The sequence below is a fragment of the Athene cunicularia genome, assembly GCF_003259725.1.
Source record: "Athene cunicularia isolate RWA chromosome 4 unlocalized genomic scaffold, athCun1 chr4_part2, whole genome shotgun sequence".
Taxonomy (NCBI): domain Eukaryota; kingdom Metazoa; phylum Chordata; class Aves; order Strigiformes; family Strigidae; genus Athene; species Athene cunicularia.
Window position 1 is genome coordinate 4,662,089 of NW_020799099.1, and position 25,154 is coordinate 4,687,242.

The following is a 25,154-nucleotide window of genomic DNA, read 5'->3' on the forward strand; positions in this document are numbered from 1 at the left end:
TGCTGTAGATCAAACATTACTGAACTTGGGGCTGCTACACTGAAAGAACACTTGGTAGCACAGCTGTGCTGCCAAGATGCATGAACAGGACTGAAGATGTTGTGAGTTTGAAGGTCTTCATCTGCTTGACCTGCCTTATATTAACTCAGCCAAAATATTGGAAGGCAGAAGTTTGCAGCCTTACAGACACAAACCAAGGTTATACAAATAAACAATCAGTAATCACAAGCATGGCAGAATGTTAACACACTGAAGCAATGTTGCTGACCTAGCCAGCGCACTGTATTCTCTCCCTCCAAGAAGAGCCTGGCAGGTAAATGTGTGTTAAAAATGTATATGCTGCCCCACAAAAGAAGTATAGACCTTCTCATGTAGAAAAAAAGCCTAGGTAGCTATTTGATCTTCCCTCAATTGGTTTTACAGTTTAAAAAATCCTTTTGCCTTAGGGTAGCTATCAAACAGAATCAAACAAGTTGAAACTTGTTTTTACTGAAGCAAATGGATGATCATCATCCAGATGCAATGGCAGCAAGACAAGCTCACTGAGGAGTGTCGTATCTGTCCTGCTGCATCCAAACCTTCATTCTGGTTGGGATCTTCACTCTAATACAGAGTGAGCTGGAATGCTGAGCTGTATATTGTCTAGGGACAGAAGAAAATTAAAATCAAAGGGAATTCCAAGATCAGAGCAGAAGCAATGACAACATGTGGATGAAGAGCAGGATGTTCAGAATAGCAGGCTAGGTTTGTAGGAATGTTTCCAGTGAGATCTAGGTAGAAAGCATGCCAGAGGATAACTCTGAGATATTACTCATTTTCCCTGAAAGTGAAGTTTCTCATGGGTAGGTATTTATTCTTTCTAGATTAACTGGGCCTGGCTCCAGCCTTAGGGATGTCATTTCAGGGACTCTCAACTGGAGGCCTCATCCTGATAACCCCAGACATCCCAAAAGCCAAGCAAAGCCAGAAGCAAGCTAACAGGTAAGATTAAAAAATCTGCCCTGAGACAGATCTGGGCAGTTCCAGAACCCACAGGGACCAGCATGTGTTGAGAAGACTGGGGGACCAACATAGATAAAGAATTGACATGTTTATATATTTCCTACATCTTATATTGTGGGATTTCTGACAAAAACTTTTTTTTTTTTTGGGGTGGGGGCTTTTTTTCCCTTAAATTAAAAAATTACCAAATTAGTTTTAGAATTGATTTTGGAAATCCACAGCAATACTTAGGGGACATGAATTTGACTATTGCTATTTATTGTTATGTTTCTATTCTCAAATCTCATATTTTCTTAAATTGAAATGTCTATCTTTCCTATTCTTTTTAAACCTGACATACTATTTTCAAAAAGCATAATTCCAAATCTCACATATTTTTGAAAATCAATAAATAAAATGTTCCATTGTTTTGCAAGTTTAATAGCTACCACACAGTTGAGTAAAATAGAAACATCAAATACAAAGACCTCAGCTTTTTTTTCACTGATTAGGGGACTTTCAATCTTTACCTCAATGAAGAGAGCTGCTAATCCATCTTTCCTCTTCCAAGGCAGAGAAATGTTTCAACAAACCAGGAGAAAAACGCATGAATGTTAGAAATAATAAAAATTACCAGTTGCCACAAGAATACTGTGAAATATTCAAAGCTAAGGAAGCTTTGGGAGCGTTATCCCTGTGTGATGTTTTGCAATCAGTTTCAGTTGTTAGAATTTGTATTTCCTTCTGTAAAATTTCCTTCTGTATAATTCTGTAATTTGTATTTTCTTCTGTTTCCAGCAGCATGGCTCTCCCATGCAAAATCTGGAGTTTTCAGGTAAAGCAGATTCACTACCAGTTTATTCCTAAATTGTGACATACTAGCTCTTTGCTTTCTAAGCTTAGCTTCTATCAAGGGTTTAAAGATTAAACCAAGTATCTTGAAATTCACCAAAAGAGCTTTAAGAGCTTTCTGACACAAAAACACTTTCTTGCATATCTATATCCACTAACAGCATTTTTATAGTATTATGAAATTACATTTTAACACCACTGACAAACAAAAAAATAGCCTTTCAGAGAATGAAAAGAGGTTACTTTGATTCTGGCACCATCTACTGAAAAGTCAATAAAAGTGCCTGAACTACAAGACCAAGAAAAGATATATTAACCAAGGAAATACGCCCTAATTTCTTCTTGCAATGTGTATATTTCTGTTTTCTCATCACCAAGAAGACTTTAACTTACATCCTTGAAAAATATTTTCTTAGCTTCTCATTACTGTTGACATTCATCAGAATGCAATGATATAATGTAATAGGATCTTTCCAGTCTGTAAGATAACCAGTACAAATAAACAAAAAGTTGCCTGCACTGACTTTGCAAGCAATTCTTCACCACACAGACGCTGAGGAGGAACAAGCTATTTCAGTGTAACTGCCAGGAATGTTCTTAGCTGTGCAAAATCCATTAAAATATGAACATGAAAAAAACCTCACATGAAGGCTTAGTTTAGAAAATAGTTTCTTACTCTTGCCCTTCTCAATATTTCATTCTCCCTTTCCAGACAGAATATACTCTCTATGCATTAACAAGCAAACCATAAATGATAAGGAACTGTATTTTGTGATTAACATTTAAGTTGAAAATGTTTCTAAGTAAAAACTTTATAAATGGCAGCTTTTTACCTGTTTTTTATGGTTACTGAAAAGTACCCAAGTTGAGTTTCATAAATTCTTGCCACTAGGGAAAACAGAGTATTTAAACAGAGAACAATATTTGTACTAAAAATATTTTTAAAAAAGTATTGAAAATGGTTATAAACATTTTCAAAGTTTAGGAGTTAAGGGGAAAATAGGTAATATTTTGCCTCTGTCTGTATGTTTATACAGAACTTGCTTAAAAGGGGAACAGAATTCAAACTACAATCAAAATGCATAAGGACAACTAGGGGTTACAGCAAATTCAGAAGATGAAGACAGAGGTTCATAAGTAAAAAATGGTGCAGAATAGTAAGAATTGATCACCTGTACCTCTGAGCAATGAAATGAAGACAATGAATATTGTCTTAAGCCTGCTGGACATTGAGAAGAACAGAGCCGTCATGCTTGCAGGGTCTGCTGATTAATGCTTGGCTTTAGTGTAACATAAGATTTATTGCATCTTGCCTGAAGTGGGTAATTGAATAATCCCTCTAAAAAGCAATAATTTTTCCATGAAGTTCATAAAGTTAATACACTCCAAATCTCTAAGCATAGAAAAGAAACAGCTAAGCATCTACCTGTTGAAATCATTGGATGTAATTCATAATGCACAAACATCACTTCATAGTTGTTAAAGTGTTTTACAGAAAGGAATAAATAAATTATTTTTAAATCATACTTATGTACACATATCATGATTGGTTGAATAAACAGTGATTCCTGATCTCACATCTTTTTATATCATAGTAACTCCATTGCATCATTGAATACTATTCTCACTTTATGCAGACTAAAATAAAATTGAAACTCAAAGATAGCCTGACTCAAAATCTATTTATTTTTGTTAGTCTTTCAAGCTGTACTGGCAATATTTCCAATTGCTGGGAAATGGGAGAACAAGTTCCACATGTACTACTTAGGATCTTGATATCAATGGGAATATGGGGAAAAGGAAATAAAATTCATATTGATTAGGGCTGTGTTTGGGGTTTATAGACCCTATCCTATAAAATGCATATAAGACATAGACAATCAACTTGAGGGTTAGCACTGTACCCTCTAGTAATCGCTATGAACAAATGGAGGATATAATCTTTGTCTATGCTCCAGTGTGGAAACCACCGGAATGAAGATCCTGACAGACCACAGAAAAAAAAACAAGCTGTCCTCTACTGGGCTGTGCTCTTCTAGGTTGTCATAAGTAAACCAGGTCAAAGGGGCTTCCAGTAATGACCATATTCCCTAGCGTTGGGTTTATATGTGTAGAAAGGTGTAGGTCAGACCAACAGGCCAAAGATATGTCACTTAATTAGTTCATGTAAAAAGGAATTAAAAAAAAAATATATAAAAGCATCATTTGGACAAAATGTGGCAATCATAAATTCTGACTCAGGCAATGATAATGTTAATAAAGAGATCAAAACAACACAAAGCAAGATGTAATATCCTTAAATCTATCAAAATTCTCACATTTATGTACTTAAAAATTATCACCTGCAACTGTTACCACACCTCTAAGACATTATTCTCTGGAGAAAGCACTGAATGGATTTTGGGTTTTGAGAAGAAAATACCAAGCACTCAGACTGTCAGTGAGAAAGCTGTATAGAGGTAAGGTGAAAATGGTATTATTGCAGTGGCCTGTGGACTCTTAAGAACCTGAAAGATGGTCCCAACCAGCAGAACCATTTAACTGCAGCCCAGAGTCTCCAGCAAGATTAATCTTTTATGCTACACATGACCAAAACAATTCTGGGGGAAGGGATGTTCACTGTGAAACTTCCAAAAGATTTCAACTAAAACTATTAAGGATCAAGCTTGGGTTTTTTAAAAGTGCCCTCAAAGATACAGTCTGACTAGAACAAATGATTTCTAACCTGTCAGAATATCAGCTCACTGCCCCATGGAAAATGTGCACCAGCATGGAGAGGCCAGCCACACTTGAGGACACATGCCACAATATTCTTAATACTGAGCCCTATAACAAAGGCTGAGAAATATTTCAAGCTTCAGCTTCAACAGAAATTTTGGACTCTAATTACTTGCATTTTCTATATAGGCCCTAGGTAATACTACAGTTCAGAGATGCACAATTATTAACACTAATCCAATCGTGCCCATAACTGTTCCAAATTTACTTCCAAGTATCATATCCAGCTGTTTGGCTGGAGGTTTCCAAGTCCATTAACACCAGTATAGGACAAATTCAATCCTGGTGTTAGTGGATACAACTTTGCTAAAGCTAATGCAGTCACAAAAGATATGACAGGTAGGCATTTCTCAGATGGTTGAAAGCTGTACCCAACTGTATGGCATATGCTATCTAAACCTACTTAGTGCCAAAAGAACAAAATTAGTGTTTCTCTTGTGAAGCTCCCATTAATTTATTTTGAATTAGCAGTTACAAAACCATAACAAAACCAAATTCCATATAAGAATGCCTAAAGTGTAATTCAGAACGATTGACTAAAACCAGAAAAGCAACAAAGAGCAAAATAGCTCAAGGAAAATGTCAATTCACAGGAAATCAGGTGATATACTTCAGCTTTCTAAATTGCCCTCTTGTCTGTGCCCTCATGCACTTCAGATATCCTCACATGGCCATCAAATAGCTGGACATTGCACCATGGCCAGAAAGTCAAAGGATTTAAGCTGTACTGGAGAGAGACAAATGAAATCTAAAGAGGAGAAACAATGCTCTTCCGCTAACCCTACTGACTCAAACCAAAGAGCAGAGGCTCAAGCCTCTTGCCAAGGGGCCTGTGTAACACATGGAGAGACACCACCTCTTAAACCAGGTCATTGTGTCCATCACAGTTTGCATAGCTTCTCTGTGTGGTGCTGTCTGAAAACACTTTCTGGATCCCCATGTAGACTCAGCTCTGCAGTGAGTAAACCAGTAAATCCTGGAGTAGAGACAATGACTCCATACCTAGCCACAACAGATCCAGTTTTTCACATAGCTTTTCAATCTTTGTTTTTCACCTGGCCATGACAACAAAATGGCCTTTTTCCTGGGGTGTGCAACTTACACTTCCAATATTACCCTCAGTGGATTACAGAGTCGAGAAAATTGTGATTCCTTTTTCATTAATGAAATGATTCTCAGGCTGGATTGCAGTGATACAATACATTTCAGACATTCTTCTTCTCTGAATTAATGCACATGGGACTACTAATGTAGTACTTTTGACATGAGAGATCTTTTTTGATTGTACACTTCATGTTCATAGCTTCACTAGAAACACCAATGGAAACATTAGACTTCTCTTCATATTTTTAACTTCCACTTTGAACCATCTGGTAATCTCAGGCAGGTATGAAGTAATTTACAGGCCTCCAATAAATTTTCAGGACACTGTCTACTACTTAGACTAGATAAAACCCACATTTTAAAAATATGATATAGACATTTAAAATTTGAAAGCAATGTTATCAAAACATATACAGTAAGATAATGGAAGAAGGAGGTCACATTTTTGGTACTGGTGTTTACTTAGAAAAAATTACATTTCCATCCTATAATCAGTTTTAGTATGATACTACCCTGGGCATTCTGTGATAAGAAAAATGTCAGATGGGACATATTGGTCCAATACCTCTTAGGGAATAAAGGTGTTTGAATTTGCTCCTGTTAGTTTAATGGCATGACAATGGCTATGAGAAACATGGGAGCTTTTGGCTGAAGAGAAGTTACTTAATCTTGAAAGCAAGCAGTGTGGCCTGCCAGTGAAGCAGTCCTTAGTGTAAGACACTGATTTCTTTTGTAATTTTATTGGTTTAAGAATTCAGAGTTCCTAACCATGTTGGTCTGAAACATGATAAACATTAATTTGTGTTTCCATAAAAAGCCTGTTGTATTTCCGAACTCAATGGAATTATTGCTTGGATAAAGTATGCCATCATCTTCAGGGCTGGCAGCAAGCTAGGCTTGACTGAATGATCAATATTTGTGATGCCAAATTTGCATTCTTCATTAAACAACCAAAATGCATTCTTTAGTGTTGAATTTAAGAGTCTGTGGTAACACGCTACCTTATGTAGTTAAGTTCTGTTCCACATAGCATGGCAGATACTAATAGAAAAAAATGGAGAGGGGAAGTCCATGCCCTGTAAGCAAATTACAGTGGGGCCCAGTGGGAACCATAGAATAAAAGGGGATGGAAGTTTGGAATGGATCAAATATTTGGAGGGGAGAGGAGGGGGATTGAAAACTGGGAGTAATGTGAGATAGCAAATCTTGCCAAAATATTTATGTGTCTCTGACCTAGGCAGGTTAGATCTTCAGATGAGAATCTGTTTGTAACCAGGGGCAGCTAATAAAAAGTAAAATTTATGGCTTTCTCATCGTAAATGCTGTCCCAGATGTTCAACCGCAAAGTACATAGGTTCACCACCTAACCAAATGTAAGGAAGAAGATCAATAAAACAACATGAGGGTATCCTTTTACCAGTAAAGGCAGAATATTTGACTGAAGAGCAAACAGTACATGATATCTCAAGTGACTCCTTAAAACTCTTGCCATAAAATTATTGAGGATGTTAAAATGAGAATTGCAATATGAAGACCAAAGACCATATTTTTTATTCTTTCTCTTTACAAGGGGGAAACAGAGCAGGTCTCGAAACCTGGACAGGACTGATACTGTCCCCAGTAGGTTATGAGAAGTTCATATAATAAGATAAAACCCCCAAACCATGGAATATAGAATCATACTGTCCTTTTATTTGATCAGATGTAATTTCACATGGACTTTGATCTATATGTTAGCAATAATCCATTTTCTGAATTTCTACACAAGAATAACATTGAAATTACTGTACCCGGGACCCCAGTGCTATACAACCATGAAGTACTCTATCGCAATCACTTCACCCATCAGCTGGTTTCAAGGCAGTCACTGCGATTTTATGTGTAAATCCGATTAATCACTGTGCACCCTTCATATTCTATAGCCGAGAGCATCCTGAGCTATAACTGTTGAAATGCAAGATTTCCCTTGTTGTTTCCTGAGTAAGTCCAAAAGCCTCAGTCTTAGCTCAAAATGCCTGTTGTCAATTGAAAATAAGCTTTCTGCTATTATTCATAAATTTTAGGCTAGATGTATGATTATGCTAATCCTCATGATAAAACAGCAATAAACTAGCAACCAGTAAAGGTGAATGGTCCCTGCAAATAATGGAAGAATAGATTTCTGAATATTTATGTGGACCAAACATTCAGTCTTTTTTAATATTTGCCAGCAGATAGCTTTCTGTTTGTCTTTTTCTGTGTTGAGACTTAGGAGCTCTTTGCTACATTTTACATAAAATTTAACCTTCCCTGCTATTGCTTATTATATGTATTAGAGAATTTTTGCTATTGGATTTTCAGAGATGATTGATGATCTACAGATTGAGTACACCTTGCCTCTAGTAAGTTTGTGAGGACACCATATGCCTGGTTCTCCTAATTTGTCCTAGTGTCTGTAGCTGACAATGTAATAAGAATGAAAGATGACTTCTTATTCCATGTGAGACACCTTAAGCGTGTATCTGTGGGGGAAAACAGCTTTGGAAGCACATAAGTGTTGCAATTTTGGGTTCTGCTTTGCTAAGGAGAGAAATCAAAGTACTTGCCATTTGCTGAAAAGCTAGAAATAGGCAGACTGAGAAGAAATCGAAGAGTTGTTTAAAATTTCTCCAAGCAAAGTTAGAAGAGCAAATGACTTAGAAGGTTGACTAAGGTGTGCAGGGAGGAGTGGAGGAGCAGTGGATTAATTATTTATTTAACTTTGGTTTCTTGGTTTGACTTTCTCATGAACATAGCACAGCGAGCTATTCTAATCAGTAATACGTAACTCACCTACTTTTTCCCATCCATACATGATGTGGTATGACAGGGCTCAGGTTTTGAGTGCTAGCCCAGTGTTTCTGGTTATTCAGGCCTTGATTTTGGGAATTCAGCTTTCCATGTCTACAGTTACATGGATGCAAAATGTGTTAATTGGATTTCAAGAATGGATTATACAGTCTCTTTTTAGACATATATAGCTAATAAGTATTATTTCTGTAAAGAGATTGCACTGGAGCAAGGAAAACTGGGAAAGTGTAAAATAGTCCATATTCTTTTAGAACATCTTGGCACCTAATGCCAGGTACAGTTTTAGTGTCACTTTCTGGTTACTTTTTTTCTTTTTATCACCTATGCCCCAGCATAGAAAGAGTTGTTATAGTTTCCCACTTACGTGTCGATGATTTTACCTTTATTTGTAGTCATTGTGTAATTTTTCATGGAAAGAAAAATTCACATCATTGTTTGAAATATGTTCTGCATCATTGTGTGGCAGAGATGTGAGGCCCCATCTTTTTCATAATTTCTGACATTACATTCCAGGATTATTTTATCAACATTTCAATCGCTAACATTCAGTCCTATGAATGTTCACATGATGTGTCTTTCATCAGTTGTATCTCACAGTGCTTTTTCTACCCATAAAAAGGAATGCCAAAAATTTAAGATCAGAAGCCTGATTAATTGTTTCATCCCTGCTGCTTTCCTGCTATCTACTGCCACTCAATACATAAGAAAATCATCTCTGGTCAGACCAAAGGTCCAGCTAGCAGAGTAGCAGATGTTTAAGAAAACAAGGTATTTGGAGATTTATCCCTCCCTTGATATGCCCTCCCAGGTCCTGGACTTGAGTCACTCAGGAACCACTTGATGGCATCAGGTGCCTCTTTTCTCTTACTGAAACAAGTAGATTCAAGGTAGAGTTTAGTTTTATGTGATACTATGCTGAGATTTGTGAAGTCTGTCAATCTTCATGCTACATCCTCTTTATTAAGTGTAATAGCCTGATATTAAATGCTCCTGACTGCTGACCAGTTCTGTTTCCACATATAAGACTGATCTGTTGTGGGATTTGGAGTAGGACACTTCTTAACCATTTCTCAACCAGTGAAAATAATTACTAACATGGACCTTGGCCCCTTACTTCTCCACAGTAAGCATCTGCATCTTCTTCCATTGCTCTTTTCCACCTTGTCAACACTTTCTTTACCATATTTCTTCCTTTTGCCCTATGTCTGCTCGTATTGGAGGTAGATACATTGCCAAAGGCTACACTTTCTGAGGTAAAAGTGGTTTTCTAGGATTTTGGTAGCAGATCTTTGCTTCTGGAATAAAGTAATTTTATTATCATTATCCCTTATAAAAGAGAAGATGGGACAAAAGGGATTTAAAGACAGCTAAAGCCTACAAAGAATCTGAGAAGAGCCTACCTTGTGTTAAGGGCTATATAGTAGGAACCCAGTAGTCCACCACACTGGATTTACTTGTAAAATGCTTTTTCCATTTTAGTTACAGTTTCAGCCTGTCCTTTAAATACCACTGCTGTGCCTGTCTTCAATAGTCCATGTTTCTGGATCAAAACTTACTTTTCTTCCTTGAAGAATACTGCTCTTTACTATGTCATTTGTAACAGCAGAGTTGTTAGGTTAACGTAAATTTAGTCCAAATTTCACTTCCTTTCACATTCCATTTTTGCTGAAATGAAGTAGATGAGAAAAATACAGCAACTTCAGTGGGAATAATCTTGTGCAGATGGAGGAAACCCAGAGGCATTTAGTAGAGCAGCTCTTTGTCAGTCAAAGGAGTCCAAAGGACAGATGTGTTGTTTGTTAATCATTCAGAAAACCCTTGTGATTAGGAACTCCTAGATCTCCAAAAGGCCAGCCAACTAGAAAAGATACACTGTGCTCCAGCACTCATAGTACTCCATTTGGGAGAATAAGAGGATTCCTTGGCCAGAAGTAAGTAAGAACAATGTAAATAAGGTTATTATGCATAAAAATCAAAGTGCATGCCCTGGAGGATGGAGAGATTTCAATTCTATAAATCAGCTAGAAATATCTGGCAAAGTTCATTGTCCAACAGGCTTACAAATTTAACAAGAAGACTAGTGCAGACATTTCTTTAAGAGGCTTAAGAAAAAACAGAGGTAGATTGAAGCCAATTAATTAAAAACTAGGAAAGGCAAGTGAAAGCCATTAGTAAACGACCTGAAAGCAATACACTGTAACCCCTAGAGAGTATCCCCCAACTGTACATAGTATAAAGGTGGAGGAAAAGCAGAGAGTATCCAGTGATAGAGCTAACAAATAAAAGTGTAAAATCATGTGGAATATTGAAACAGTTCAGCACATACTGAATTTTTGTATGGTTGAAAATAAATCTATTTTATATAATTTATGCGATACCCTAGGATGTGTAACTCCTGTTGCATTTCATTAATTAAAAAATATTTTAATTATTAATAATTATTTGTATTACTTAGGACATGGTCCAAAATGAGGGACTCCTGTTGCTAAACAAACAAATATGAAGTATACTGCTGCTGCCCCCAAATATGGACAAATAGATAATAATACCCAAAAAAAGGAAACTAAGATTAATCAAAACTATGATCAATCATTTCATCACATCATCTGCAGACTTGCTTTCAATAGTTCTGTAGACCTCATGATAAAGTAGAAATACTAGAGGCTGAAGAACAGTTTTGAAGTGGCCTTGCTAACTCATGGGGAGATCCTTCTAAACATGAAGGACAACTTAGAATAAAGCACAAGATGCTTGTTTGGAAATCTATGTAACAAGGAAGATGCTTTCATGAGAAAATAGATTTGGTAGACATAGCAAGGCAGTGCTAGAGCAGTGAGGCTCATACAATAACTCCAGCAGAGGAAAGGAACCGAATTGTTGAGCCAAGCTGATGGTAAAGCATTCAAGAATGGAAGCTAATGGAGAATGACAACGATTTCATTCTGGACTAAAGGAGACAACTGTCTGTCCTTGTTGAGAGATTATGCAAAGCTAAGCTGTAGAAGAAGAAGAGTTGGAAATAAATCAGAGGCACAAAACCCCCACAGAAAAGGAGAAGGGGATTGGAGAGGATCTGCTTGTAAAAAATGTGCTGAGGGAATAAATAGGGAGGTAGAAGAGAAATTGGGAGAAGACAGAGGTATAGTGGCCAGACCAGACATAAGATCAAGAAAAAAGAGCAGTTGGATGGGTCAAAGGGGATGAGCAGGGACACTTAGAGACACTGTTAACTCTGGATAGAGCTTCAGTCATGCTGAGTTATGAGGCAGCTGCAACAGCCACTAACAAAGGCTTTACTCAAAGAAGCACCGTATTTAACTATTGAGACTCACTGGAACAGAATAGTACTGCACAGCAAAATCATCTTTTTCTTTTCATTCTTAGGTATAAGGACTGATAATGAAGAGCATTATGGTTCTTTTGTGGGAGGACATAGCAACTAAAATTATACATGAACAGTAGGACCCTAGTCTGGAAAAAATACATGGGTTAGAAACGACTTTGTACACAGTTTAGTAAATTTTTTCATTCCAGCTAAGCACTGAGGACTGGAAATAAACAGGTGAACACACCACTGATTGTGCCATAGGTAAATCCATGAGCAAGCTAAGCATCATTTTCTTCTACCCTCTTCTACAGATCAGGGTTCTCTATTTACCACAGGTCTTATTTGTATATGTCATGTGTATTTTTCATGTCATAGCCTAAAATATTTCCTTAGTCTCTTAATCAGTTTGCCTCCTTAGTGGTTGCTGCCACTCCAAGAAATTTCTGTACACATCTCATTTGTAAAAAAACACTAAAAGAGAACAGTGAACAGTTAACAATAACAGAAAAGAAGCAACTGGGAAGTTTCCTCCTTTCTAAAAGTACTATAGTGAGAATAAGCCTATGAAAATGCTCATTGTAGCATTGCATCTGAGGGATAAAAGTAGTTCTATAGGTCTGATCAACCAGAATTTGCAGTCTTAGCCATTTATAACATCAAATTCATCCATATCTGAAGAGCTTAGAAAGATGTTACAACATTTTATACTTGGTAATATTAATGTTCTCTCGTTATGCATGATTATATATTCAGTACATTATTTTCTTGTTTTGATTCTTTAGGGTAAGCAAGATTAAAATCTCACTGTCTAGTATGTTCCACCGCTCTATACTTCCTAGCTCATTAATGTTGAGCTGAGTTACTGAACAAAGAGTAAGGAGATAAAGACATTAAAATTCTGTTGTTTTCTACTCACAGAGAAAACAATTTAAAAAAAAAAATCCACTTCCACATCAAACACCTTCACTCACACTAGGTCCAAGGGCAGTTTTGTCATTTACAGCAGCAGTGTTTGCACACCCAAGCATGCTCATGAAAAACGTTCTCTTTTTGTGTGTGTGTGTTGATTTTTCCATAAACAGATGAGTGTGTTGGACAGTATAACATTTACAACAGTAGTGTAACACAAAAAAAAACCCAAAAAACCCCACTGTGTTGCTAGTTACAAAATTACATCGGCTAATATATCACCTGGTTATCCTTTATCATTTTTGAAAATGCAAAAGGGATTTGAAGAGCCACAAGCTACATAACAGATTCAAGTTTGCATCTCATGCTTAGCAAATCTGAGACTAGGTTTTGATCCAAGAAAAACTGGGATTTCACACATAAATATTTGCCCAGAACAAATAAGCAACTTGCCCACAGTCAGGTCTGATGTGGGAGGCCCTCTCCAGATAATATAATGAATAAACCCAAAATAAAGAGAAATATTTTTCCATTTACTTACCCACATTCTGACCCTGAGTTTTTATCTAAAAACTAATTCAAGTGCAGATGAAATTATAAGAAAGGAAGAATTCTAGAAGAATGTAAAATTTTTTGATCATGGCATTAATTTCTTGCTAACTCATTTCAACATTTAGGTCCTCATCATTTCAGATGTAGCCTATATTAATAGTTTAATTTAAGAAAGAAACTCATGCTAGATAAGTATCATTTGCCACAAACATATATTTTTAATATTCTTTAGCATGAAAAGAAATATTAGATTTCCATTAATTCACTGTTATATTCTAACAACTGTGGTGGACAGCAAGTAATAACAGAGACAGGGCAGCACAACAGTAAAATATGTGGACACATCGATTTATATAAACCATCATTTTGTTATTACTGTTGGTTTGGAGGAGCAATGTTGCCAGTTGTCATGAAATGCATAAACAGTTCATAATCTGCAGTAGTTTCTTAGACAGCCGCAAGACCATAAGGAACCAACTTTTCTTCCTCAAAAGCTTTCATGAAACATTTTATTTAGTTCCAAAATGGACAGCTATTTCAGAAACCATATACCAAAAAAAAAAAAGAGGAAAATGTAAGTTTCTTTATTAAATTAAATGGTTTTGCAGAGTAGCCCAGACAGTTAATTCTGGGCATCATGTCCTAAAGGGAAGTAACTGTTATAAGATACATAGGCCTAGTGTAAATTAAGTAGATCAGTTTACTTTAGCAGTTTAATTTGTGAAATTAAACTAGGCCAGCTGACTTCACCAGATGAGTGTCTAGTTCTGAACCCTTTCACAACTTGTCATTCTTACTAAACAGAAGATTAATTCAAAGTAAGCAAAGTAATACCAGTTAGGCAAAGTCTACTGCTCCATAAGGGCTGAAAGTTTAGACTTGGATAATATCTGAGCAACAGTGAACAAACATAAATCTTCATATCCTTCATGCTACTGTTGCTCATTGCCAGAGGACAGATTTCACCTTCCTCTGCTACACTACTTCAGAAGCCATATCGTTATAACAGTTCATAAGCATAAAGCACGATTTATGCCAGATGGAGAAAACGGCTTACAGACAAGCAGAGTCCAGGGGAAGACAAAAGGAATCAAGGCTCTATGTGGCACAAACATACTTAACAGCAGAAATGGATCAGAACTTAAATTCATCAGGAAGTGCAGAAACAAGGCAGGTTTCAACCTGTACAATCTACAGAAAGGTATAAGGACTGCCTTACCGACTCAGAACAAAGGGCCCATACTGTCCAGTCTGCTAACCTGAATGGTCATTAAAAGACAGCAGGTAAACCTGGCCAGTTTTCATAGCCCACACAAGATCACAAACAAATGGCTGAGGTTGGAAAGGACTTCTTGAGATTATCCAGTCCAACCCCTCTGCTCAAGCAGAGCCACCTAGAGCAGGATGCCCAGGATCATGCCCAGACAGATTTTGATTATCTCCAAGGAAGGAGACTCCACAACAATCTTAGGCAATTTATTCCAGTTTGACCACCCTCACAGTAAAAAAAGTGTTTCTTGTGTTCAGATGAAACTTTATGAATTTTAATTTGTGCCCATTGCCTCTGGTCCTGCCAGTAGGCACTACTGAGAAAAGTCTGACTCCATCATCTTCCTTTCCTCCTATTCAGGTATTTATACACATTTGTAAGACCCCTGATTCTTCTCCAGTTGCAGCTCTCCTATCTGCTCTCTGCATATAATAAATGCTCCAGTCCCTTAACCACCTTTGTAGCCCTTCATTGGACTTGTTCCAGTGAATCCACGTAGAGACAAAGACTAGGGAGCCCACAGCAGGACCCAGTAATCCAGATGTGTCTTACCAGTGCTGAGTAGAAGGAACCTCAACTGCTGAAAATACTCTGCCTAATGCAGCCCAGGAGGCTGTTGACTTCCTTTTCTGTGAGTTCACATTGCTGGCTCATGTTCAGTTTATTGTCTATCAGGTCCTTCTCTGCAGACCCACTCTCCAACAAGTTGGCGTGCAGCTTGCTCTGGTGTCTGGGGTTAGTCCTCCCCTTGTGCAGTACTTCGCACTTTCCTTTGTTGAACAAAATGATGTTTCCCTCTGCCTCTCTCGGAATGGCCACAAACGCATCTGACACCCCAGCTGTGGGATTACCTGTGTACTTTGTGTGAAGATGTGGGCCCATCAAGGTTTTGTACAGAAGCATAATGACACCTTTTCTCTTGTTATCAATATCCTCTCAGGGATGCCCAACATGTTGTTGATTGTTTAGGCTGCCATGGCACATTAAGCCAGTGGCTTTGTGGAACTGCCAATCATGGCAAGATCTCCCTTTCCTGAGTTATAACCTCCAGTTCTGAGACCAAGATTAAGTAAACACAGTTTACTTCTTCCTAGATGCATAATCTTCCAGTAATTTACACTGACGCTTTTCTGTCACTTTTTGCCATATCATTTAGTTTTGTGAGGTCCCTATGTATAGCTGCAATGCAAGTGTGGTATTTTGCTACCTAAGCAGCTTAGTAGCAGTTGCAGATTTGAAAATGTCACTGTTCCAGCCTCTTCTGCACGGTGTCCATGAAGACATGAAATAAATGTTTTGTTGTCACTTTTAATGGTCATAGTAATCACTAAATCCTATTCTATGCTTTCTACCTTTTCACCAGCTCTCAGTCCATAAGGGGACTTTTTCTGCAATCACATGGTGACTTATGTGTCTTTAATAAACCTTGGTATGAAAGGTGGCCAAAAGCTTATTTAAAATCCAGTATAAAAATCCGATATGTCCACTAGATCCACTTCAACTGTGTGCTCTTTTACAGCCTTGGAGAACTCCAACAAGCTAATAAGTCAAGATTTCCCTTTAAAGATGCCATGCTAACCTTAGCCTAACAGACTGCTTTCCATGCACTCAGAAATCTCTTTTTTTATTACAGCCTCCCATCTTGCCAGGGAAGAGAGTCAGACACAGTGGTCTATAATTCCCAGAATCCTATATAGCACACTTCTCTAGGCAGGATTTGCAGCATCAATCCACAGACCCCTGGCAGTTACTCTTTGCTACGTAGCGAGGTTGTAAAACTTCACCACCAACCCTGTAATTTCACATTATCTATTGGTCATGCACTGAATTTCTAATGTTAAATCTAGGACACAAGAATAAAGTTCATCTTTTTTTCACATCCAGTATTCTTCCCTCCAATTTGCCACTAGGTCAGAATTAAAGCATCAGCACAAATATTTTTCTTTAGGGACCCACACCACATCAGTGCTACCTGTATAGTACCTGTGCACTGACTATTGATAACTATTTGTGTGGTAACTCCTTGTTGCTACATAAGGATCAAAAAAAGAGTCACTTCTCTGATTCATGATGCTGTGCTTGTTTAGCATTATAGTTTTAAAAGTTTAGAAGTGGTTTAGAGAAGCTCAGTTTTATGGTGTCTTACTTCAAACACCTTAAGAAAAATAATTTTCAGAAGTGCTGGGTACTTTTGCTCTGAAAATCAAGATTTTTTTAAACAAGCTTTAGTTTTCCAACCAGATAAAGCTCAAAATGCTTATTATCATTCACAAGGTCATGGCTGAAGGAAAAACTACTTCCCAGAACTCCTCCAGTTTCCTGTCTTCTCATAACTATATTACAGAGCAAATGAAGGCCCCTAACAGTCATGGCATGAAAAAAATAGCAAACACAGGAAGATCATAAAAATATTCAGACTATGCAATAGAGCTGTTTAGAGTTGGTGGTTTTCCTTTGCAAGAGCTTGTACAAACATTCTGTTCAATTTCATATCTGTGAGAGTTTGCATCCCCCACATCTATTTTTCAAAAACAAACCCCCACAAACCGTTATTCCCATAATAAACATCCACAGCTACATCTCACTTAAATTTTCCATGGTGCTGAGTTTAATAAAAGCTGGATTTAGCACTGTTATTTGGACAAGACTTGTTAAAAGGTTTCTGGTAAAGAATCCTTTTTTTCATCTGCACTGAGACATAGAATTTGGTGTCTTATGATGCTTTGAGTGACAATAGTTCTAAAAAAAAGGTAACATGAAGATTATTTTAGTGATTCCAGCACATAAACCCATCCTTTTGCAAGGGAGAAAAAAAACACTGTTCACACTAATGCCTTCTATGTGTAGTATCAAATGGAACAGTTATGGTAAAATACAACCCAATGTTGAAAAATGTTTTGTTTCCCTGACCAAATTCTAGTTTCTTGACAATATACATCAAAACAAATTTATCTGAAATGTCCACCCATGGGTACTGTGCCACATTTGACAATTTTTCTTGCAGAAGTAGTTATTCTTCAAATACTTGAATGAAGCCAGTTTATAGGTGCTAACATTCAATTTTCAAATAATTCTAACTGTACTGAACCTTAGAGTTTAGCATTTTTACTTGATAACAACATGCTATCACAGTTATAATTCAACCAAAGTGGTCAATTACCAAAGTAATTCTGAGAACTGAGTAGCTTGCTCTTTCAAAATTATCCTTAATATGGTGCAGTGCAGGGGGAAAAAAAAAAAAAGCTGAAAAGTTTTCTAGTATTATTATGAAATTGATAGGTCCTTCTCCTTTGTTACAAGTGCTTCAGAAGAGCTTATTTATGCAAGTATGCACATCACAGAAAACAGTGCTTCATGCCAAGTAGCAATGAAGACTTGGTTTACTCACATTTGAGCAATGTGTTTTCTCTGAAGCTATAGCTCCTAGTTTTTCAGCCTTCTAAGTATAGTAGAAAACATTATATTGTATCTCTTTCACCAGAGACTTTGATAATGGAGCTCTGTCATGCTTCCTCGGTGAGTGTGCATTGCCTTAGGCTGGTTTGGAAGGCCATCTGGAAATTACAACTAATTAATTAGCTGTGAGCCTATGATGTGAGGAGGGCAGATGGAAGAACACAGTACTTCATTTCTCCCTGCCCTGCAAGAGCTACCAGTCCAATACCCAATCCATGTCAAGGTCCCAGCCTCTTTCCAGGAAGATTTAGAAAGATTCAAATAAGTCTGCCACAGTAATTCTTTCCTCAGCTGCTTTTTCTCCCATCTCTGTTCACTGGAGATACCAGTGCTGTCAAAGATGATGTCTAAAAACCACAAGGGAAGAGAGATGACAACAGAGTGTTTTCAGCAGAAGTGCTGCCTTGCAATCCACAGAATTTAGGCAAAACCAGCTTGGTTTTACTTTTATCACTCCTAGATGTATTCCCAAATGGAAAAGCTGTGGTATTATAAACCTAAATTTTGTCTAATAGAAAAAAAGGGATTTGAGAATCCTCCTGGCCCCTGTACGTATGCACCAGATTCACTTGCCCACATCACACATACATACACATTCACTGCCCATAATTTTCTGGCCAGAGGTGCGGAAGTCCTTTACCAATATCCTGGTGTTGTTAGTATGATAAGTACTAAGAAGCAGTTTTAGACAGAGAAGGAGGGAAAAGCTATTCAGCTGTATCTCCCCACTGAGCCTTCCACTTGCCCTCTCTATGCTCTAAGTGGGAAGGACAAAAAATGAATATCAAGTTATTCTTCAGTATTTCTGAGAAGACTTCTTCTCTAATGCTTTGGATTGCTATCCTTGTGATTAGCTTGAGTTTACAAAGTCAAGAGAGCTAGCTGATCCCTTTGGCCTAACAAGTCTGTCAATAATGTTAATAAAAATAATATCAAAAAGATTCGAGACTCATAAAAACCCCTCTATTTTCCATTCTCCAGTTTAGGAAGTGAGAAGGTCTGAAGATTAATAGAGCACATGATAGAAATGGTAAGGACATCACTGCTCTTGATAAGGTAATTACATTTTGGAGCTCCAGCTATGAACCACCACATTATACAAAGTCTTTTGCAATCACAGAGGAATATCTCATACAAGCACTACAGCAAAGTAAAAGAGACAGAGATTATTTATTCCTTTTAGAGTTCTAGCTATGCATGAACTACAAGTAATCAGGTAGTTCTTCATTTCTTACTGGATGCAACACAACATTGTTATAGATATCTTAATGAAGGAAGTTGAAGTTAGCTTACAAAGCACATTTATGCATAAAGCAAATTATTCTGTCATTCTCTCCCTACTGTTTTGTCAGCTACTTTTACTTGAAAATGAAGACAGATAAGCAAAAAGATATCATCTTTGACAAATAGCTTTTCCTGCACAAATGGTATCAATAGCATACGAGCTTAAATTTCAGTCTCACTTCTATCAAATTTATCACTGATGAAATATATATATGAGCATCACTGTGAAAACTTCACTTTCACATGTTTTCAGAGAAACCTGGTCATAACCAATGATTTAAGATTAATTTAAGATCAACAGATCAAATTCTTGTCAGAAGATGGGTGATAAGGGAGAGATGTAAAGTTATAGCACATTTACAATTAATGTTGATACAAAATTTAAGACATACTAAACATGTTTACGTATACATATGTATATTCAATAAACATGTTTACAAATATTTTATTGTACTTTAATTAAAATGATATTTCGGTCCAGATTAAAATACAAGGCTCGGTATTTGTTCATCAAATCCTTTTTCTCTCTTTAAATTACTAAAGAGCCCATGTTTTGAAACACAAAAACTAAAGATGGAGAGAAGCAACATGATGTCCTTTGCAAAAAATCCTTCCTTCCACACTTAAGTCTGAAAACAGAGCCAACCTCTCCCTATTTAATTCTGTCATACCTGCTGACATCAGCCTTGACATTTTCAACTTGTCAAACAGCCCACTGACTAGCTATTTTAAACTAAATTGTAAATATTCTGGGCCCAAAGGAAGGAAAAAAAGCAGTATATCTAGTTTGCAAAACCTTTCCAGCTCATTCTTTTCCAAGTGGATAAGTCTAAAGATCTTCATTTTTTTCCCCAGTAGGATGACATATGGACCCAAATGTGACTCCATGCATTAAAGCACTTCAGCTCTTTGCTTGTCCATAACAAGGTGAGAAGTTCAAGAGTCCTGCTATTAGCTAACACGATATAAATGTATGCAAAATCTTGTTTACCTTTCCCTCCTATTCCCCTTTCCTCTTCTTCCCTCTCTAAACCATTTCAGTGCCCATGTCTTGACATATTGAACTCCACAGGTTAGGCTGCTTTTGATTTGCGAGGAGAGTTACAATAGTTAATTACAGAGCACCGTCTTCTGTGACTCAAACATTTTGCATTTATAGGCTCTTGATATAGTCCAGAGCAAGAGGCTAACCCATATTTAATTTGTCCAACACGTTTCTGGTTAAAGTTCCATCAAATGGGTGACTGGAATCCCTCCGATTCAGCTGGAAAAGTCACTTTGAAGGAGGCGTTTATTAGCAACATTTGCCTCAGTCACAACAGGAGGCCCCGAGGGCCTGGGGAAAATCAGTGGTTGCTTATAATAGTCAAAACCAGCTATTCCCCACAGGATAAAGTGTCAATAATAGGTTAGATATTATTATTTGGAATTGATTTTACAGCAGGTATGAAATTAAAGAAAATGTGGCCGTTTCTCTAGGCAGCAAAGTTCTGTGCTTTGAAATAGGCTCCCAGCCAGCGTGCCCAGCGCGGCACAGCTGCTCCACACTGAGCCTGAGCAACATAGCTGAAGGCCCACAGCACTTAGCACAATTAAATCAACAGGCCGTAGCTCATTCCTCCAGCGTGACAGGAAAAAGGCACAAACCCCAGATGCCGTTGCTTTCTTCTATCTTTATGCTTGCTGGAGCGATTTTGGGGAGTGTTTAATCCTTTCTGCGGTCCCGCATTCACACAACAATTTAATGTGCATGTGGTTTCGACTGAGTAAGTCCCAAGCCAGAGTATCATTAGCTCACAGTCGTTTCAAGTGATACATTCAGTAGTTCATTCTGAGGGGTTTCTACGTTAAAATTAGAAACATTTTCAGCAGCATTATGAAGGAATGTGTTGGGCAGCCTCTTAACAATGAATATGTCTCGTTTCTTGCAAATGGACACTCTGGAACACCTCTAGAGAGACAGCCACAAACTTCTTTAGCGGGAGGAGCACTGTCAGATTGCTTCATCTTGAGGAAATTATATTCTGTTGTCTTTAACATTATGTTACTCATGAGGTCCTTTATAGCGTTTTACTCTCTGTACTGTGCTGAATGAGGAGACAGCTTAGTAAGAGAGTCCTGCTGTATCAGACAGACTGTATTGCTATTGTAAATGTGATAAAATTATTCTCTACAGAACACAGCAAAGACCATCCTTAAAAATCCACAGAATATGAATGACCTTACTGAATAGCTGCATTAAACAAAAATGTGGATATATTCGCTCCCTTTAGCATCCCAGACAGGCATGGTAATCAAAAAGTTCCTCTTGTTCAAGCCAACAATTATTATCCTTTCCTGGTTATTTCACTGTCCCTACAAAATTTAATGGATGCTGTTCTCAAAAGCATTAACAGTCAAATGTTTCATGGAACTCATGGTCCTCATTGACAAACACCTCTAAAATTTAGCCTAGGCTTAAGTCTTGAAATGCTACAGGCACTTAGGAGCCAGTGAAACCCTGATACTCACAACTCCTTTCTGAAAACAGACTAGCTCATAAATCACTGAACATTTTGTCAAAAAAAAAAAAAGCTACATGTTTTTTCTGTTGTTATTGGGCAGATATCCACTAGTCCAATGGGACTTATTCCCAGCAATATCAGGTCTAAGTTTCACCAACGCTATGTAAAGTCTTGAATGTATGAAACTTATTTTCGATCCTGGCTTTTTTTTTTTTTTTCTTTTGAGGTAGTTGTCTGGATTCTCTTTTTAATTTTATTTATTTTTTTCATTTTCCATCTTTATTCCCTTCTTTCTTTGCTACCTTTATACTGTCTTTTTACATTCTTCTCTTTTGTCAGTGTTTTTACCTCCATTCAGTGCTTCTTCATTGCCCATTTTTCATAAGACCTCAAAACTTATTTTTAAACATATTAAAACTAGAAAAGTAGGACTGAGTCTCATGATGAACACAGTCTTTTGAAAGAAACCAGGCTGTATCTAGAAAAGGTTACAGGTGATTTTTTTTTTTTTCTTTAAAAAAAAAAAAGGTTTACTGCTTTACCAGTCTCAAAAGGTCCTCTGGTCTGAAGGTGGAGACCATAGTGCTCTTGATGGAGAAGGTATCAAGTAAACGGCCCCAGTGAAGGATAAGATGATAGAATATTTGTTCTGTCTACACCAAAGTGCATTAACCACAAAAATTTCTTCTGAACCTGTCAATGCATTGCCTTTTTCTCAAGGGAACCAAAGAAACATTTCCATACAGGAGGTGTTTAAACAGATGTTAACAGATCATCCTTACTGATAGGGGCCTGTGAGCAACCACATCCCAGTGCAATGTTCTTGATGTTTGACAGCCCTGCATCAGCCCATCACCCAGCTCTGTCCTGAGCTTTCAGACAAGAGGTGGTTGGATCCAGCCAAGAGTGGAGGAAAAGCTGAGAACTCTCTTTTCATGCATATTTGGAAGTCCCAGGGATAAGAATGCTAATACAAAGTCTTTGTTATCCACCACTATTTCACAGACCTTGACGTGGCCTTTCTCGTACTATGCTTGCATAAGGAAAAAATTGTGTCCTGTATTTTCTCTACTTGTGAGTTGCAAACTAATTTTTAAATCTTTGTGGCAAATACGTTCTTATTCAGTAGCTGGGACTGTTCTCAGTCTGTTGATATCTTACATATATCCTATATTCACCCTTGTTCTCTTCCCTCAGCTGCCATCGGACTGTGAATCTCAGAGTTGGGGAGACCTTGGTAAATCTTCCTTACTGTCAGTTAGGCAAACACTGAGAAACAAGTGCTAGTGTAAATACATACCTGACTTCAGTGCTACAATGCTCAGCTGGAATGAGAGGTAGAAGTAAAAAAAGGCTAGTTTCATAATTATGATACAAGTATCCTTATACCATGCACAGAAAGGAACAAAAAAACTGTGACATCTTTCTCCCTTGCTCCCCATTACCATTGCATTACATTACAGAATAAGAAACTGCATTTATGGGACCATTATTTGATTTACATCATCACATAATCAATATGTTAAATAGTTATTGGAGGTGATTTCTGCCATGTCCTTGGTGCAATGCTTTCTGATGAAGTGTGCACAAAACACACAGCTGGTCTCTCAAGCTATGGAAATGTTGTGTGAACCATATGGTAAAGGCTGATGAAAAAAAGAGACCAGTGAAATCTTCAAACCTAAATATGTTTGCCAGAGTTGGGGGATCTGATTCTGGTAATAGCCAGTACCAAGCTGGATAACGTAATTAAAAATGTGTGATGTTACATGGGTCCAGACATAGCAGGAGATTCCAGTGTGAAACCTAACATGTCACAGGATACACTGAACTTCATTAGGTGAAGCTTCTAACAACCATATGACACTTCTAAAAAACTAACTTATTAATACAACCCATGACAGTGTGAAACTGTGCAAGTTTCCATGTCTCTTTTTACAAAAGTACCAATTTAAACAGATTTTGCCACTCTTGGGAAAATAAGCTGCTAGACTTCTATGATACCTGGGATTAGGATGTCTGACTAAGAAATCTTTGAAAATACATCTTATTTTCATAGATATCTTTGAAGTATAGCTTTGTAGCTGATTTTACACTTAAGTATCTCTAAATATGATATGAATTATTTTTCAAGTAAGCTATTAATCTAGGTAGTTATACTGAAATAGTTTGGAGTGTTTTGGCTGTTTAAATTCATGCTGAATAAGATAAACTAATAACAATTTTTTATTATGTAAAATCAGTGTCTTCAGGTGGCTTCAAAACTGTTAATTTAGGTTATCAATGCCAAGACTCAGGCATACCTTTTCAAGTTTTCAGTTTGATTTCATACATATGATTATTTTATTTTCATTTTTTTTAAAAATAGGAGCAGGTAGCAGTGCTGGGTTCTGTTATTAATTACACATGGAAACAGAAGACCTGAAGTAAACCTGGTAGCATTTTAAGAATCCAGCTATTGTGAATTCATCTGGAGTTCATTGGGCTACCCCTGGCTGTAATAAATTCATGCTGTATTAGTAGTAACATCACATGTACACTAATAGATGTTCTACTGAGATCAGTATTATTTGACTCAAAGGATTAGTTTAAGATCAATTTTCTTTTAACTATATTTTTAACATAGCTTTCTACTGAGGCACAGCTTCCCCCAAGACAAAAAGAAGACATCAGAAGAAAAACACATAATACACAAAATCTGACATTTTTGTGTCATTAGGAAAGATACAAAAAGCATTAGAATCATATAGTATATTCCCCCATGTAAACAAATACACTGTGTTTATTTAAAAAATAATTTTCTCTGTGGGAAACAAAATATTGAACTCTACAAAAGAGAACATATGAAGATTCAAGAGAAGTATTAAGGTGCATCTAAGTAAAAATAATGTATCTTACATAAACCGAAAAAATGATACAAGCAATCTGTTTGTAAAGAAGTACTGAGCAGTATCATCTGTATATTTCTGCTTTGTCAGGCGTGCTAAAATACAGAAGACAAATAACGTGAAGATGACTTCACTGGTACCAGTTGTATGACTGGGATATGGTAAGTAATGGAAAAACAATAGCTTAGATACTTTGGGGGAAGTAATAGCTTAGATACTTCAAAAGGGAAGATGTTCTTAACTGTTTGCTATGTCTTGTGAACTGTACCAGAAACACCAATGTGGCTAGTGTTACCCTTTTGCAACCAAGAAGTTTGTATTTCCTTCTCGAGTTAGCTAGCTAAAATGAAGATGCTGGTCAGACATCAAAGCGCAGATCCATTTAATATAATCAATCAGCACTTCTGAAGAGAAAAAAA